We start from the raw sequence: 14,438 nt of genomic DNA on the forward strand, positions 1-14,438 counted from the left end.
CTTCCTAGTGAGGACAGCCATGTGTTGCGTACTGGTACCCTGGCACACATGGCTGACTTCATGTTAGGATGCCTTTCTCGTGACCCTCGCGTTACACGCATTCTGGCCACTACGGATTACTGGGTGTACACACTGCTCGACCCACGGTATAAGGAGAGCCTTTCCACTCTCATACCCGAAGAGGAAAGGGGTTCGAGAGTGATGCTATACCACAGGACCCTGGCGGACAAACTGATGGTAAAATTCCCATCCGACAGCGCTAGTGGCCGAAGGCGCAGTTCCGAGGGCCAGGTAGCAGGGGAGGCGCAGAGATCAGGCAGCATGTACAGCACAGGCAGGGGAACACTCTCTAAGGCCTTTGACAGCTTTCTAGCTCCACAGCAAGACTGTGTCACCGCTCCCCAGTCAAGGCTGAGTCGGCGGGAGCACTGTAAATGGATGGTGAGGGAGTACGTAGCCGATCGCACGACCGTCCTCCGTGACGCCTCTGCCCCCTACAACTACTGGGTGTCGAAGCTGGACACGTGGCCTGAACTCGCGCTGTATGCCCTGGAGGTGCTTGCTTGTCCTGCGGCTAGCGTCTTGTCAGAGAGGTTGTTTAGTGCCGCTGTGGGAATCATCACAGATAAGCGTACCCGCCTGTCAACCGACAGTGCCGACAGGCTTACACTCATCAAGATGAACAAAGCCTGGATTTCCCCAGACTTCTCTTCTCCACCAGCGGACAGCAGCGAAACCTAAACAATACGTAGGCTGCACCCGCGGATGGAAGCATTGTTCTCTATCACCATCAAAAAGGTGGACCTTTTAGCTTCATCAATCTGTGTATAATATGCATCCTCCTCCTCCTGCTCCTCCTCCTGAAACCTGACGTAATCACGCTGAACGGGCAATTTTTCTTAGGCACACAAGGCTCAGTCATATAATTTTTGTAAACAATTTTTATACGTTTCAATGCTCATGAAAGCGTTGAAACTTGCACCTGAACCAATTTTTATTTTAACTGGGCTGCCTCCAGGCCTAGTTACAAATTAAGCCACATTAACCAAAGCAATTAATGGGTTTCACCTGCCCTCTTGGTTGGGCATGGGCAATTTTTCTGACGTACATTAGTACTGTTGGTACACCAATTTTTGGGGGCCCTCGCCTACAGTGTAATCCAATTAATTTTTTGCCCACCTGCATTAAAGCTGACGTTACATCAGCTGTGCTGGGCACTGCAATGGGATATATTTATGTACCGCCGGTTGGTTCCAGGGAGCCACCCATGCTGTGGGTCCACAGGGAGTTGTAACTGCATGTGTCCACTTCTAAAGAACCCCAGTCTGACTGGGGCATGCAGTGTGGGCCGAAGCCCACCTGCATTTAATCGGACGTTACCTCAGCTGTGATGGGCACTGCAATGGGATACATTAATGTACAGCCGGTGGGTTCCAGGGAGCCACCCATGCTGTGGGTCCACAGGGAGTTGTAACTGCATGTGTCCACTTCTAAAGAACCCCAGTCTGACTGGGTCATGCAGTGTGGGCCGAAGCCCACCTGAATTAAACATGACATTACCTCAGCTGTGATGGGCAATGCAATGGGATATATTTATGTACCGCCGGTGGCTTCCTGGCACCCACCCATGCTGTCGGTCCACACGGAGTTGTAACTGCATGTGTCCACTTCTAAAGAACCCCAGTCTGACTGGGGCATGCAGTGTGGGCCGAAGCCCACCTGCATTTAATCGGACGTTACCTCAGCTGTGATGGGCACTGCAATGGGATACATTTATGTACAGCCGGTGGGTTCCAGGGAGCCACCCATGCTGTGGGTGCACACGGAATTCCCATTGCGGAGTTGTACCTGCCTGTGACTATTTATAAAAAAACGCGGTCTGACTGGGGCATGCAGACACCTTGACAGAATGAATAGTGTATGGCACATAGGTTCCCCATTGCTATGCCCACATGTGCAGCTCCTGATTGCGGTGGCACAGGATTATATTTCTCATTGCTTCTGTACAGCATTGTGGGCTATCGCCCCGCCCCTTTTAAAGAGGGTCGCTGCCTAGCCATGCCAACCCTCTGCAGTGTGTGCCTGCGGTTCCTCCTCATGGCAGACGCACTTATAAATAGACATGAGGGTGGTGTGGCATGAGGGCAGCTGAAGGCTGCGCAGGGACACTTTGGTGTGTGCTGTGGACACTGGGTCGTGCGGGGGGGGGGGGGGGGTTGGGCAGCATGTAACCCAGGAGAAGTGGCAGCGGAGTGTCATGCAGGCAGTGATTGTGCTTTGTTGGAGGTAGTGTGGTGCTTAGCTAAGGTATGCATTGCTAATGAGGGATTTTCAGAAGTAAAAATTGTTAGGAGGGGGGGGGGTACTCTTGCCGCTATTGTGGCTTAATAGTGGGACCTGGGAACTTGAGATGCAGCCCAACATGTAGCCCCTCGCCTGCCCTATCCATTGCTGTGTCATTCCCATCACTTTCTTGAATTGCCCAGATTTTCACAAATGGAAACCTTAGCGAGCATCGGCGATATACAAAAATGCTCGAGTCGCCCATTGATTTCAATGGGGTTTGTTACTCGAAACGAACCCTCGAGCATCGCAAAAATTTTGTCCCGAGTAACGAGCACCCGAGCATTTTGGTGCTCGCTCATCTCTATTAAAGATTCTTTATGAACAGAGCTGCATTAGGATTCTGGCTATGCAATATAGTTCATTTTCTGCTTTACTTTGCAACTTTGATGACTGACAATACATGACAACGAAATCCTAGAGTGACAAGGAATTTCAGCATATTACAAATTAAATTATAAAACTCACATTGTTTTGATTTAGCTGTTTTCAAAGCAAAATATATTCACTTTAGCCCCGTGAAAAACACAGCAGGGTCGGGAACATTTATCAGATTTATAGCTTATTCCATGGTGTTCAATAGTAAATTAATTTGCATAACAGCTGAAATGATCATTAATCTGTTGCAGGCATTCTTCTAGCAGTTACAAATTGTCTATGAACTACAATTAAAAATCCAGGTCAATAAATAAGTTTATAGTTTTAGACTGACAGTAGAGCGTGAATGGGAAGATTTATCAAACTTGGTGCAAATCGAAAGGTGGAGAAGTTGGTGATAGCAACCAATAAGACCCAACCTTTCATTTTCTCAGAGGTCTACTGGAAAATAAAACCAGTTATAAGAACTCACCCCAAGATCTGTTTTATAAACATGCCCCAAACACAAAAGTCAAATTACATCATAAAAATTTTGAAAAGAGCAAGCCCATCTTTAGGCATGTTTATGGGCAGCAATTCTGCAATATAAAAATCTTCAATTTTTTAAACCATCTTCATTATCTACATGCTCTCCTGTATTCCTTTTTAATGTCAGGTGTATTTGCTACTTATGTTGAGAATCCTGTGGATAGCTCGATAATTGTCACAAAAAAAATCTCTCCTATAGGCTTCCTACACGGCCGATCGCAATATCGGGCAGTGAAACTTGTCCCAATATCGCACTCGTGAATGTGCGATGTACCTACGGATGAGAGGAATTTTTCTGTCAAAAAGCCTCCCATCATTTGTGAGGTTGCGATCAGCCACACTGGAGGATCGGGAAGTGTTTCAGATTGTTTTCAATGGAAAACCTCCTGCAGAATATTCAACACCAAAATCTGCACTGCTAACGTGTGGATTTTGATGTAGAATTGGAAGTAGCAGAATCCTGCCAGCAATTCCACATCAAAATCTACAGTTGGCAGTGTGGATTTTGTGTGGAATGCAATGGCCTCATATTCTGTAATGCTGCTGCAGAATGTTTTGTCTCATGTGAAAGGTCCATTAAGGATGCAGCCTTTTTTATTTGTTTGATGCTTGGCTTTTCCTAAGCACTTAAAAGAAACCTCTTATTTTTCATCAATGCAGCTATCCGAGGGCATGTTTATTTACAGGAAGAGTTGTATTTTTAATTGGTATTATTTAATGTATGATAAAATGTACTGAAAAACTTACAATAAAAATTCCAAGTGAAATGATATGGAAAAAAACACAATTTTGCTATTTTGGAGGTGTACTATTTTTATTTTTTTTATAAATTCTTTTTTTATTGAAATCAATTGCAAGTACAATACAGTGAAAAACATAAATGTACATGTTGTTGCATAGAATTGCGATCACTGTATTGCTGCTATGCAAATGAAATTCTATTTTCAACATTTTTGTTACATGAATACACAATAAATGCAATTAAAGATGAGACGAAAGAAGGAAAGAAAAAAAAAGAAGAACAGGGGTTGAGGAGGTATAGGTAAAGGGGGGGAGGGACTTTGTAGGAAGGGAAATGTGGGGTGGACTGGGGGTGGTAAAGGACAGTGAGAGTTACATTATATAAAATGCAGTGATACTTCTGACTTAAACAAATAGGCTAGAGGTAAGAGACGGAGAGACCAAATAAAGTAGGACCATAGCCTTGTGGCTAAGGCTCATGCTTTAGCTAGGAGTATCAGCCATCAATCCCCAAGTAAACGTGAAAGCAATGAGATTTTCAACAGTCATAGGCCCCCCCCCCAAAAAAAAAAAAAAAATAGCACAAGTATTTCCCTGAGCTGTTTAAATAGTTTAAGACAGAGATTAAAAATGTAGCTTCCATTACAGCCAGATAGATTCAAATTTGTTATGGCATCTATTAGCCCAACTTGACAGTTCCTCAAATCTGCAAATTTCATTGACTTTTGCTACCCATTGGTTGAAAGAGGAAGCTATGGGTTGAAGCCATAGGAATGGAATTAAAGACTTAGCTGCCATAATTAAATGTGTGGTGAGATTGCTCCTGGAAGGTTTATATAGTCAATGGAGGGTTTGGAAAGAATCACATTTTCAGCGGTAAGTCTGAAAGAGCTTCCATTTATGTCACATATGGTTTTTTCTATCTGCTTCCAATAAGGTTTTAAAACTGAGCAGGAACATCAGATATGTGTTAAAGAGCCCACGTGTTCATTGCACCGCCAGCAAAGATTAGATTTAGATAGATTATGAGCGAACAGCCACTCGGGTGACTTGTACCATCTTGTCAGCAGCTTGTAGTGGTTTACTTTAGAATAGCCAGGTGAGCTGCTTAGACTAGACACAAACTCCTCATCCGACAATTCAACACTGAGCTCCTTTTCCCTGGATATAATGAAAATCGGTTTGATGTCGACTTGTTGTATAATAAATTTTCTTTTGAGGAGTGCAATCTTCCTACTGGCGCTACATTGTGCTACTGTAGTATGCTCAAGCTCTGTGAGTGGACGGGAGGATGGGAACTCAGTGTTGAATCTATCCAGAATTTTACACAGATGCATTTTTTGCAAGGGGGCTACCTGAGAGAACAGTCTCTCCAAGAGTTGCTCTCACTTCAATGTGCGTTGAGTCCAGAGATCTGCAATTGAAAGGTCACTTAAAAGGGACCATATATGTTTTGTATGTACATCCAGTTCCAAACCCAGATAATTTGGTATTAAGCATAGAGGAGTAATTGGGAATAGGGTTGGAGCCAATTCCCCTCGGAGAGAGTGCCAGACCTCACATGCACCTCTCAACAGGGGGTCAAAAGAAGCTTTCCTATATATTTTCTGTGAAGGGAGTCACATACCTGTAACAAATGATGCTCGATAAGAAGCTGGGGCTAAGAGACTCACAACTCGATTTTTTGAAGGCTTTGTCAATTCCATCCATCTGTTGATTTATAGTATTGGGCCATGTCTGGTAGGTTTATTGCACCTCGCTCCTTCCTCTGAACCAGTATTCGGTGTGCCAGACGGGGTCTTTTATGCCTCAATATGAATCTAGAAAAGCTTTGTTTGTTCTGTTTAAAAAAGGAGATGGGTAGATAGATTGGGAGCATCTGTAATTTCTATATTATTCTGGGGACTATATGAGTTTGTAATAGGTTTTTGCGTTCAAACCAGGAAATTACTGGTAAATCGTAAGATTTTAATAGAATTGCTATTTCTGTAAGAAGAGGAGCAAAGTTATAATCATATAGCTTCCCTAGGTCTTTAGTGATCTTAACCCCCAAATATTCAATATAGGTTTTGGTCCACGTATAGTGAGAGGAGGATTGTAGCTTGTTAGCTGTGTCTGGGTGTAGTGTGATATTAAGCACTGTAGATTTCGAGACATTAACTTTAAAATTGGAAACAGGCGTAAGTTTGTAAAATCTTATTGAGTGTCAGCAGACCTTGTTCTGGATTGGTTAAAGCAAACAAGATGTCGTCTGCAAATGCTGCAGCTTTAAATGAAAGGTGCTTGATTCTGATTCCCTCAATCTCCTCACTCTGTCTTACCCATTGTAGGAGAACTTCTAACGAAAGAATGAAAAGAGTGGGGGACAGAGGACAGCCCTGCCGGATTCTGTTTGTAATGGGGAAGGGAGGGGAAAAACAGTTATTGACTTTGATCTTGGCATGAGGACTTAAGTATAGCAAGAAAATCGCATTAATGTAAGAAGGGGAAAAATTAAATTTATTTAAAACTGCTCGCATAAAGTTCCAATCAAGTCAATTAAACGCTTTTTCAGCGTCGATTTCCAAAAAAATTAATGGGATCTTGCTTTTTTGGGTGTATTTTATAGCATGTAGTAGGCGTATTGAGTTATCTTTTCCTTCTCTACCCTTAACAAATCCTGATTGTTCATCATTAATCAAATTGGGAATATATTTATTAATTCTTCTGGAGAGTAGTTTTGCCCATATTTTGATATTAAGATTTAAGAGAGAGATGGGTCTGTAGCTACCACACAGGAGGGGATCTTTCCCTTCTTTGTGAATAAGAGTAATAAAGGCTTCTTGTGTCTGTTTGGGCAGCAGAGCCCCTTCCAGTACAGTGTTCAGAAACAACGTTAGGTGTGGTAAAATTATTTCCTGAAATTTTTTGTAATAGATTAAAGGAAGACCGTCAGGGCGTGGGCTTTTATGCAACGGGAAACTGTTTAGTACGGATGTGAGTTCTTCAAGCGAAACTGGGGAAGTCAAGGTAGCAGCTTCCTCTTGGTTTAAAGAGGGAAGGGTTATAGATGCCAGCAGATCCTCTAATTTTTTGCTTTTGACCTCTTCTAGGTGCCTGTCGGATTTAGTCAAATTGTATAACTTTAAGTTGCAGTCCTGAAAAATTTGGGCTATTTGGTTTGTTCTTTATGAGTTGTCCCTAATGGATCCTTTATTCCTGATATGTGCGTATTTGCTCTAGCTTTTTTTAATCAAGGAAGACATTAATCGGCCACCCTTATCGCCATGGGAGCATTTTTTGTTTGGACAGCTGTTCTAATATAGCTATCTGGGTTAGTATATCCTCTATCTCCTTCTGTTTTTGTTTTTTTTGTGCAGCTTCCATAGCTATAAATATGCCTCTAATATAAGCCTTGTGAGTTTCCCAAACCAAGGGGTGCTTATCTGGAGAGAGTTTGTTTTCTCTAAAAAAAATTTCTAGATGCGAGGATATGTTTTTGACTGCTTCCCGATTCTCCAATAAAGACTCGTTTAATCTCCAGCACCATGCTCGAGATGGAGAGGTGGGGCTAAGTGAGATCGAAACAGGCATCCGTAAGCCAGGATATCTGGTGTTTGTTAGGGACATATAGCTTAACTAAGGTGTAAGTTTCTGCAAAAATTTGCCCTTTTATAAAGAGCATGCAGCCTTCCACATCAAACAGACTGCTCTCAAAGACAAAGGGGACTGATGGGTGTAGCGCAATGGCTCCTCCAATCAGGAGGCTGGAATCGGCACATGTGATGGGGCGGAGCTACGTGATGATGCGTACAAGGGGGCGGAGCCAGAACACCGCTGCTGCCGGACCGAGCCGAAGGGAAAAGACCCATCTGCGCAAGCGCGTCTAATCGGGCGATTAGACGCTGAAATTAGACGGCACCATGGCGACGGGGACGCCAGCAATGGAGCAGGTAAGTGGATAACTTCTGTATGGCTCATATTTAATGCACGATGTATATTACAAAGTGCATTAATATGGCCATACAGAAGTGCATAACCCCACTTGCTATCGCGGGACAACCCCTTTAAGTCTTCTGGAAGAGGTTTCATAAGCCTTCTTTTAGCAAGGGTGGAGGGAGCTAGGTCCTGGTATATCTGAATTGATGATCCTTGATAGCTTAGTTGATCTCTGTCTCTGGACGCAAGTAGAATTGCTTGTGTGTCAGTGAAGGAGAGTAGCCCACATATTATGTCCCGTGGTGGGTCATGTACTATTTTTATGACATACACACAGCAGCAAAAATGGCATTATAACTTTATTATATGAGTCAGTGCAAGTACAAGAATACAAAATGTACTACACTTTTTGTTTATTAAAATGGCTGTGGGATAATCTTTGGTGATTATCCAATATTTTCAATATTTTCCAGTCAGTAAGACTCTGGGCTTTTTCTTATTCCATATAGAACTCTGGAATATAGATTGTTTTTTTTTTAAGGTATAGGGTAGGTAATAGTATAGGTACATTTCTAAAGTACTAGAGTATTTTGGGTAGTATGATCATTTTCACAGCTGATATTTTTCCCATCCAGAAAATGCCACTAGTGCTCAGGTTATTTAAGTCATTTTTCAACATTATGAGTATGGGAGTATAATGGGCTGAGAATAATTTTGAAGCAGGAAAGGTTAATTGGATTCCCAAATAAAGAAGAGATTCCTTGGCCCATTTAAACTTATATTTCTGGGAAAGTGATAATATGATTAAATCTTTAATACCCAAATTGAGCATATGTGATTTATCTGAGTTAATTTTGTAATAAGATACCTCTGAACATTTCTGAGTTATATAACTAGCTGCTGGAAGACATACCACTGAGTCAGATAAAACAAGTATTACATCGTCAGCAAATAAAACGATTTTATGTTTTATGTCACCCATCTGAATCCCCCGTACAGTTTGAGAAGATCTTATGTGTTCTGAAAAAGGTTCCATAATCAGTGAAAAAATCAGTGGGGACATAGGACATCCCTGTCTAGTACTATTGTTGATTACAAAGGATTTAGATAGAAAACCAGAGGAGTAAACTGAGGCAATGGGATTAGAATATAGAGAAATTGTTGCTGACAGAAAATCTCCCTCAAAGCAAAATTTCCTGAGGGTTGCTAGTAAATAACTCCAATGCACTCTATCAAAGGCCTTCTCTGCATCCAAGGATAGAAGCAGAGAAGGCCTCTGCTCTCTCTCCGCCTCTTCTATCAGATCAATAAAATGTCTGGTTGTGTCTGAGGTTTGTCTGTTCTTGATGTGAACACCATATATAAAACATGATAATTATCCCAACTAAATGCCCAGACAAAAAAACAAAACATACTGACTTGGAGAAATAAACCTGTTGAAACAAAACGAACAACGAGAACAAAAATTAGAAAATGGAAAACATCCATCAGTCCTGGTTCTTTGTGAAAAACTTAGATATACTAGGTAAATTTGTAGAAAATAAAGTATTGTAAGGAGGGGGTTACGGATAAAAGGAGAAATAAAAGAATAAACATTTTAAGGCGCACGGTTCAGCGGTTTATTTTGTAGTTCTTAAGTCGTGTTTTCACAAAATCTAAGCACATTGATAAAGTGTATAGAAAAAAACTGAAATACTTGGAAATGTACAATTCACGTTTTTTCTTGGATCTGTGTGTAGATACTTTGTTCCATTCTTATGTCAGAGATGTAGATCTCTTTTTAGGAGTGGATCGGTTATTTTCGTTTGAAAGCAGCAGGGACTTTTTCGTAAGTAAATGTTCTGCGTCTTTTGGAGAGTTAGCAACATGAGTGATTCCGTTTTTGAAAACTTAAAGTTTTACAGGAAAACCTGATTTGTATTGATTTTTTCCTTCTCTTAAAATTTTTGAATACTGAGCGAATTCTCTCCTTCTTGCCAGAGTTATAGGTGATAGATCTGAGAATAGCATTATGTGGCTGAAATGATCTGGTAAGTTAGTGGCTTGAGGTACGACTCTTAGTAGGGTTCCCATAAAGTGATAAAAATGTAGTCTAGCTAAAACATCTCTAGGACCTTCTGCTGGAATATTTTTTGGTTTACGTACTCTATGAACTCTATTAGACGTTCAAATTCCTTTGCATCTGGTAAAATAGTGACAAACAGATCTGTGAGGACTTCAGTAAGCTGAGAGTCTTTAATGCTTTCAGGAACGTTTCTGAAGCGAATATTGTTTCTTCTAGATCTGTCCTCTAAATCAGCCAGTTTTACCTTAAAGGGGTTGTCCCGCGCCGAAACGGGTTTTTTTTTTTTTTAAACCCCCCCCCCCGTTCGGCGCGAGACAACCCCGATGCAGGGGTTAAAAAAACAACCCCCACAGCGCTTACCTGAATCCCGGCGGTCCGGCGTCTTCATACTCACCTGCTGAAGATGGCCGCCGGGATCCTCTGTCTCCATGGACCGCAGGGCTTCTGTGCGGTCCATTGCCGATTCCAGCCTCCTGATTGGCTGGAATCGGCACGTGACGGGGCGGAGCTACACGGAGCTACACGGAGCCCCATAGAGAAGAGGAGAAGACCCGGACTGCGCAAGCGCGGCTAATTTGGCCATCGGAGGGCGAAAATTAGTCGGCTCCATGGAGACGAGGACGCCAGCAACGGAGCAGGTAAGTATAAAACTTTTTATAACTTCTGTATGGCTCATAATTAATGCACAATGTACATTACAAAGTGCATTATTATGGCCATGCAGAAGTGTATAGACCCACTTGCTGCCTCGGGACAACCCCTTTAATCTTGGTGATATCATCTTCTGTTTCTTTGTGTGCGTCCAGCAGTGTGTTATGTGCGAGTACAAATTCCTCAATTTTTTGATCTAAATGGGCTGTTCAGTTAACAATAGCAATGAAGTCAGCATGTATGGCTGATACTGCTTCCTTAATGTCTCTGTGTATAGAATCCTTTAAGTCTTGGTACATTTGTTTTAAGGCTTTAGGATGGATGTAGGCATTATGGTCCCTTTAGGGCGATGTGTCAGGAGATTTGTTAAATAAAGTAAGAGAGGAATGACTTACTTTTGTTGCTCCTTTGTGCTGAGAGAAGGACTCAGTTTGTTCAGCTTGTTTACTCTGTAGACTGCTGTTTCCCTCATGAGATAAAGGTGAGTCATCCTCTTGTGTAGATGGAGTTATTTGCTGGAGGATTTGTTGTCTTAGTTTTCCCTGTGTATCTTGTAAGTCCCCTCTCTTTGGTAGTGACTTGCCATCCCCTTTTGTAAGGGACTGTCTGGCTTTTACTATGCTGCCTTCACCACATGTCTCCATCTTGGACAGGGGCTGCTGCAGTGCAATATGCAGTCAGTTTCTGGGGACTAAGTCCCTTTTTCTTCACTCTAGGCATGGTGCTGGGGACCTGAGCTCTCCTGCTTCCGTCAACAGTGTTTTGGAAGCAATTTGTGGGCTAATGTGTTTGCTTTGAGCTGCTGAAATCACCGCTGAGCCTGGAGGTCCTTCACGCTGCTTCCTTCTGCTTCTGCCTCCGTACACCCCCTTCCCTCATTTTTAATTATGAATACAGGAAAATATTTGATTTAAAATATTAGTATCCTTTTTTTATTTAGAATAATTAGCAAACTTTATTTTCTACTTATTTTCTTTGAAACTGCATTTACACGTGGCATTTTTGTTGCAGTTTTTTTTTAGTGGTCCTCTGCAATAAAAAAGTGCAGCAAAAAACAGCATATGGTTTTTAACAATTGATGCATTTTTCTAAAAAAACGCCTGCAATTTTTGAAAACTGCATGCACTTTTGTATTTGCAAAGGAGCCGCAAATAAAAACTGCAACAAACACGTCATATGTGAACGCAGCCTTAGTCCCCTCTTATACAGCTGTTTGTGTTTCAGTTTCAACCTACATAGGAAAATAATGATCATTTCCACCTGTTTGGTATAAAAGGTTAATCATACACCTGACTGTAATTCTACGAAATTTCTGACTTTGTGCAAGTGTACAAATATTGATTTGATTTAGATTTCTCTTTCGTCCATTCATTTAGCATTTTGTTAAGTGAAAAATATTAACACTTCCATTTTTGAAAGTATGCTTACTTTGCAGCATTTTTTTACACATGCATAAAACTTTGCACAGTACTGTATTTTTCAAAAAGCATTTAATTTGAAATGGCTAGATATTGGCAGTTATTACGAAAAATAAAGATTCCCGGAAAACCTAATATTCTTACTACCCAGAAGGAGGTGTCGTTTTTTATTTTTTTTACTATATTACGTATTTTAGTTGATATAGTGTTCCATAAACCATTAAAAACCATACACCTCATTAAAGAAATTGCTGCGATGTTATGAAGAATCATAATCTTCTAATTTTCTCTTTATTAATATTAAAATTAAAATACCTTAGGGTGATTTCACATATACAGTGTTTTCTTATGTGGTAGGTTTTAATGCAGTTTTTTAAGCCAAAACCAGAAGTTGCTTCAAAAGGATTAAGAAACATGAGAAAAAGACTTTTATTCAAGATGAGCGAGCACCAAAATGCTCTGGTGCTCGTTACTCGAGACGAACTTTTCGCGATGCTCGAGGGTTCGTTTCGAGTAACGAACCCCATTGAAGTTAATGGGCGACCCGAGCATTTTTGTATATCACTGATGCTCGCTAAGGTTTTCATTTGTGAAAATCTGGGCAATTCAAGAAAGTGATGGGAACGACACAGAAACGGATAGGGCAGGCGAGGGGCTACATGTTGGGCTGCATCTCAAGTTCCCAGGTCCCACTATTAAGCCACAATAGCGGCAAGAGTGCCCCCCCCCCCAGCAATTGTTACTTCTGAAAAACCCTCATTAGCAATGCATACCTTAGCTAAGCACCACACTACCTCCAACAAAGCCCAATCACTGCCTGCATGACACTCCGCTGCCACTTCTCCTGGGTAACATGCTGCCCACCCCCCCCCCACCCCCCGCACGACCCAGTGACCACAGCGCACACCAAAGTGTGACATTGTGAGACGTAGGTGCGTATCACTCAGCTAGTGGAATTCACAGCGCAGAAGCAGTCAAGTCACCAAAGGGCAGTGGTACGCCTTAAATATTTGGCTTCCCTTTTTTTAAAATGGTGAGCTGAAACAGCAGACAGATACTGTATGCAGCGTATATTATGTTTCCTGTTTCCCTCTGGCGCTATCACGGCGGTGATGTAACGGGCACAGCAGAGCCAGGAAACAATTTTGCGCAAGCCTGCTGTAACGCTTAGCTGCGTATTAATTAGGACTACTACCCCCAGCTGACACGCAATACACTGAAGACGGTCACAGGCAGCCCAAATATAGTATTTTTCCCCAATTTTTTTTGAAAAAGCCCACTGCCTATATAGACAATATATCTCTTTCACCTTTCCCTCTTTCCCTGCCTCACCAGTACTGCCCCTATACTCTGTACAATGACTGAAGACTGAGGATGCAATGGTCTGCACGCCCGATATACAAAAGAAAAAAAATTGTGCAACACTGCTAAAAGCAGCCTCAACAGTACTGCACATGGTCAGATGTGGCCCTAAGAAGGACCGTTGGGGTTCTTCAAGCCTAAAATAACACCTAACGCTCTCCCTATAGCAGCAGCAGCATCAGCAGCACTTTCCCTGATCTATGTCAGAATGCATGTGTGGCGAGCCGCGGGCGGGGCAGATTTTAATACTCGGGTGACACCTGATCTCGCCAGCCACTCACTGCAGGGGGGTGGTATAGGGCTGGAACGTCACAGGAGGAAGTTGTAATGCCTTCCATGTCTTTCTATTGGCCAGAAAAGCGCGCTAATGTCTCAGAGATGAAAGTGAAAGTAACTCGAACATCGCATGGTGCTCGTCTCGAGTAACGAGCATCTCGAACAACCTAATACTCGAACGAGTATCAAGCTCGGACGAGTACGCTCGCTCATCTCTAACTTTTATAACTCTTTCCTCCTAGGTCCACTTCTGCTTTAGCTCAAACAACTACAGTTCATCAAAAACTGTAGGGGTGTTTGTCCAAACAGCTACCCTTATATTGATGCTCCTGAGTTCAGGTCACATTCTGCAGTTCTGGTATTCTCTCTTTTGCAAAATAATAACTTTTTATTTTTAGGTGACACATGTCACATCCGTGCAGCACACAAGCACCATGCTCAGCACGGACGCAGGGTGACGTTCACAACCACTGCAGTTGAATACTACTATGCACTGTAGAACAGTGCGCACCACAACAGGAGTACGAAAACAAGTATGTGAAGTCTGTGTGACACAAGAGTACTAGAAAGAGATAGCCACCATGCTATGCTGAACAGTAGCACCACTCCAGGGAGAAGGAAGCCTGGCCCTAACCTAGCAGGTGGGTGGCGGGTACCTGCCTAGAAGCGGAATAATCAGCTCGATAGAGGGGGCCCCATGGTCTTCATCCTGGGCCCTGAGTGTCCCTATAGAGGCCCCCAGAGAGATTAACCGAACA

The sequence above is a fragment of the Eleutherodactylus coqui genome, chromosome 7 (genome assembly GCF_035609145.1).
Source record: "Eleutherodactylus coqui strain aEleCoq1 chromosome 7, aEleCoq1.hap1, whole genome shotgun sequence".
Taxonomy (NCBI): domain Eukaryota; kingdom Metazoa; phylum Chordata; class Amphibia; order Anura; family Eleutherodactylidae; genus Eleutherodactylus; species Eleutherodactylus coqui.